Genomic DNA, 5,405 nt, shown 5'->3' with positions numbered 1-5,405 from the left:
TAGGATCAACGGAAAGCAGTAACATGCTACACTACTCTAATGCAAGCAGTATAGAGGAGAATAGGCGATATCTGGTGATCAAGGGGGCGGCTTGCCTGGTTGCTCTGGCAAGAAGGACGAGTCACCAACACCATAGTCGAACTGGGGGTCGCCGGCAGTCTTGGGGTCTATCGGAAGGAAGTAATGGAGAGGAACACAATAAATAACAGAGCAATAAAAGCATCACAAAGCGTAACAAGACAATACGCGGTGTTCGGTGTGCCCTAACGCGGTAGTAGGTGATACCGATGAAGGGGTGAAACCATCCGGGAAAGTATTCCCGGTGTTTCGTGTTTTCGGACAGATGAACCGGACGGGAAAGTTGCGTGTTTGCTATGCTAGGGATGTGTGGCGGACAAACGGGTTGCGTATCTGGATTCGTCTCGTCGTTCTGAGCAACTTTCATGTAGAAAGTATTTTCATCCGAGTTACGGATTAAAAGATATGATTTTCTAAAGATTTAAATCATTTTCAGGAATTTAATTAATTATTTAAATCCAGCATTATCCAGAATAGTAAATGATGACATCAGCATGACATCAGAGTGATGTCAGCATGTCAACTGGTCGGTTGACCAGTCACACCAGACAGGTGGGTCCAGTGGGACCCACATGTCATTGACATGGTACTAACAGAGTTTTAAAACTAACTAAATAGGCTAATTAGTGGGTGGGGCCCGGTAGTCAGTGAGAGATTAGTGTTTATTTAACTATTTAATTAATTAGCAAGTTATCTATTTATTTTTATTCGTTTATGACATGGGGCCCGCATGTCAGTGGCAGTAGCTGCCACGTCAGCAGTTGACTGGGTCAACCCAGTCAACTAGGACCCGCAGGGCCCACTGGCAGTGGCTCTGGGGTGGCCCCAGGCCAACCACGTAGGCGGCGGCCGGCGTTTGGCCGCCGACGACTTCAGAACGCGGCGGGGGCACCTGGGCCTCGTCGGGATTTCGCTACACTGCGCCGTTCGGCGCGCAGCTTGGTCTAATCGAACGACCACTCGATGCCGCGTCGAGTGGGGGTGGTGGTATGGACGGACTTGGCCGGAATCGGCACCGGCGACGAGCAGAGGCGGCGGCGTCGTTCGGGACATCATCAGGATCGCGCTAGGAAGCACCAAACCGCGCACAACAACTTGCGTTCAAACCGCAGAGGCATTCCGCGTCGTTTGGCGGTGGCGCTGGACCAAATGGTTGCCGGAAACACGGCCGGCGACGAGCTTTGGCGGCAGCGCGCTCGGGACATTGATGGGAACTACGCTAGGAGGCACGGGGAGGTGTGTGCGTGGGTGCGTTGGGTTCCTGAAAGCACAAGGAACACGATGTCGTGCTCACGCAAGCACGATGGAGATCATGGCCACGGCGGCGAGGCGATCCGCGGCGACGTGCTCACGGCAACGGCGACGGGGCAGCTATGGTGCGCGAGGGGGCTAACGAAGATGGCCGGGAGATGGGGAGCTCACCATGCGGCACGCAAGATGGCCCTTGGGTGGCTTAGTAGCTGCAGAAGGCGTCGCTGGAGTTGGTGAAGAACGCGGCAGCCGAAGATGTGGACGAAGGGGATCCGGTGATTCGGGGCTCCCCCGCTCCAGCTGAGGCCTCCGGTGGACGAGGAAGACGATGGAGGCGTCGACGGACACGTAGGCGCGGCGAGGCGATGGCTATGGCCGCGCAGTTCACGGCGGCGGGTCCATGGCGGTGTTCGGGCATGGTGGGGGAACGCGGAGGAGAGCGCGGTGGACCTGGAGGGGAGAGGGAGAGGCGGAGTAAATATCTGCGGGGGAAGGGGATCTGACGAGGCCGAGAGGGGGGCCGTGGCAGCCTTATCCACTTGTCGTCGCCGGCGAGAGGGTGCGGCGGGGACGCGCCCCTGTTCCGACCCGGGTCGGGGGAACAGGGAAGGGAGGCGACAGGGGGAGGCGGGCCGGTTCGGCCGGATGGGCCAGGTGGGCCGGCCTGGCTGGTTGCAGTCCCGGGGGCAGGGGTTGTGGCGTGCGGGTGGGTTGGTGGCCAGCTGGGCCAGTCGGCCCAGTGGGGGGGGGGGTCTTTCTCCCTTTTTGTATTTATTTTTTTCTGTTTATTAGTTTTCTATTTTATTTTGTATATATTTTGTTTTATAAAATATACAAGTAGTATCTAAATTAGTGTTACAAAATACCCCCATGCCACAAAAAATTGGTGACAAAATAAAATACTTTAGTAATTTATTAATTGTAAAAGGCATTTAATTAATTGCTTTTGCTACCATTTAAATCCTTATAGTTCATTTAAGCATTTTATAAAAGCTTGGTTTCTCCACCATAATTGCTTACGATTTATTTGAAACAACCCGAACATTTTAGTTTTAATTTTAGCAAACATTTGTTGTTTGCTTTTCTTTTGAATTTGAATTTGAATAGGTTTCGAATCATCGCGAGGTTAACAACAGTGACCGTGGTGACGTGGCATCATTAGCGTGGGATTACTGTAGCTTAATTATCCGGTCGTCATAGAGAAGATCATTTTCTATGTCGCCAAGATCCCGTTGCCGTGCAACGGCATCCTTGGCCGTCCAGCACTGGCCATGTTTATGGCGGCGTCATATTACGCTTAAAACATGTTGAAGATGCCCGTCCCGATGAGCATCATCACCGTCAACTCCTACAAGAAGGATGCAATCATTTGCGATGACCAACTCTACCGGGAGGCAGTTGTAGCAGCTGCCGCTAAGGCACCTGCTCCTGCCGTTGGAGCTCCCAGGGGGGATAAGACCGGCAAGACCTCTTGCACCCACTCCGGCAAGCGCGCCTCCTTGGGGTGCTGCGTTCCCGAAGAGGACGTGCCAGAGAGCTCCACCGGCAAGAGCAAGAAATCCAAGGCAGCTCCACCAGAAACTAAGAAGGTGACCATCAAGGAGGACGGCACGGGCAGAGCTTTCACTATAAGCTCCACCCTTGACAGCAAATAGGAAAGTGCTCTCATTGACTTCCTGCAGGCGAATGTCGATGTGTTTGCGTGGTAAGCATGTGACATCCCCGGCGTTCCCAGGGAGATGATTGAGCACCACCTTGCCGTCTATTCTCATGCGCGGCCCGTCAAACAGAAGGTCAGGAAGCAAGCTTTTGAGTGGCAAGAGTTTATTATTGAAGAGATTAGGAAGTTGGAAGCGACAGGCTTGGTCAGAGGACTGCTCCACCCAACGTGGTTGGGCAATCCGGTCGTGGTGTGCAAGGCGAATGGAAAATGGAGGCAGTGCGTTGATTATACCGATATCAATAAAGCATGTCCATAGGATCCTTTCGCCTTGCCACACAAAGACCAGATCAAGGCCTCCACTGCCGGGTGTGACTTGTTGTCGTTTCTCGACATTTATTCCAGGTGCCATGAGATCCTCATGCAAAGGAAGATGAAGAGAAGACCACGTTTATCACCCCATGTGGTATGTATTGTTTTATACGAATGCCTTTCGGCTTGAGAAGCGTTGGTTCAACATTTGCAAGAGAAGTTCAGATCGGTTTTGAGCCCCAGCTACATAGAAATATGGAAGCTTATATGGATGACATAGTGGTCAAAACCAAAGCCAAGGCAACGCTCATACAAGTTTTAGAAGAAACATTTGCGAATTTTCCCCAGATCAATCTCAAGCTCAATCCTGAGAAGTTTATGTTTGGCGTTCCATCCGGCAAGCTTCTCGGATTCGTTGTGTCTCAGCATGGGATCGAGGCGAACCCCGACAAGATCAAGGCAATTGAGCAGATTGAAGCACCAAGGCGAGTCAAAGATGTGCGTCGACTTGCTGGTTGTGTTGCTGCTTTAAGCAGGTTCATCTCCAAATCTGCGGAGCGCCCTGCCCTTTTTTAAGATTTTGAAAAAGGTAGGTCCAATGAAATGGACTCCAGAAGCGGAGGTAGCGCTGCAAGATTTGAATAGGTACCTCTCCTCTACGCCAACACTAGTTGCACCTAAGCCACAAGAGTCGTTGTTGCTATATCTAGCGGCGACGAATCAAGTGGTCAGTGCTGCACTAGTGGCACAAAGAGAAGTAGATGAAGAAGCAGCAGCAAACTCGGCAATATTAGTAGCAAAAATACACACCCTGATGTCTGCTTGTGGGAAATGAGCAATTGGCTCACACTGGGGGCTGGGTTGGGGGCTGTGTCGTGGGCTGGACTCCAGGCTGATTATGATCGTCACCGGCGCACTTGAGGTGCCTGCCGGGGGATCGTTTCTCGTTGAGGTCTTGGCCTGCCTCGCCATTCTCTGCACCAATGTTTCCGTGTCTCTGCGAGGACATGCCAAAGCAAGGATAAGAGAAACAAATCGGAGACTCGGGGGAGGGATAAAAAAATGCCAAAACACTTACTCGTCTACCTCTTCTGGCCTCTTCTCCCTCCTCGGGCAGAAGGAGAAGAGGTCAAAATCAACCTCCACTGTGACGTCCGTTCGGAGGGGTGGAGACGGGTACCTAGGCCGTTTGGCCGTGGTTGGAGCAGCAGGCTGGAGTGAGCCTGTTTCAGCTGCCTTCCTCGCTGTCGCAGTCGTGCGCCTCGTCTGGCACACGGGTTGCTGTCGAACCCTGATAGAGGCAAAGGTGTCCCGTCTTTCGATGAGATGATGGATATCGCTTTGGTGGAAGTCGACTTTGACGATTCGACTACGATCGTGCGAGGACGTCGCGCCTTAGCAATCGCTAAACCAACTCCGAGAGGTTATTGACCACGCCGGAGCACGATCAACCTAACCACGAGGGTCTGTTTCCTGCGAGCAAACGAAGAACAAGCAAGAAACTAAGATTGCAATCTGGATATTGCGAATATAAGATGAAAGCTTTATTGATCAAGGTGGGGTTCTATGACGCCTTTGTCTAGTCATTGAACACAAACGAAGTACGCGAAGTTGCAGCTATGGCGAACTTTAATCTAAACAAAACCCAAAGTCTAAACGGTGCCCTAAGGGCTGTATATATGGAGGAAGAGAGGGGGAATTTCGTGGCCCTTGGTGGAGGGGTCCGAAATCAACCATATCTCTTGTTTCCCCACACATACGGACTCTAAAAATAGCCTATACTTATGTATTACGAAATTACATGGGCCTGGCCCAATAAAAAGGTGACGCAGCACCTATAATAGCCTCTGGACGAAATTTATGAAGTGACATCTTGTATATTTCGTCCAAGGCTTCATGCACTCGTTATGGTGGCTTCAAAGACCTGAAATCATCACTTGTAACTCTGTTCTTGTTCCCCTTGCGCATGCCATCATCTCCATGCTTGTTCTTGCTCCAATGTTCATCCTTCTCCAAGCTAGGCCCTTCATTTTTAAGCAAAATAAATGTATCCAATTTAGGCAGCATCATATTCTCATGAACATTAGAATCATTACCAAGAAAC

The sequence above is a fragment of the Triticum dicoccoides genome, chromosome 7B (assembly GCF_002162155.2).
Source record: "Triticum dicoccoides isolate Atlit2015 ecotype Zavitan chromosome 7B, WEW_v2.0, whole genome shotgun sequence".
In the NCBI taxonomy this organism is placed as follows: domain Eukaryota; kingdom Viridiplantae; phylum Streptophyta; class Magnoliopsida; order Poales; family Poaceae; genus Triticum; species Triticum dicoccoides.
This window is presented reverse-complemented; position numbering follows the sequence as displayed.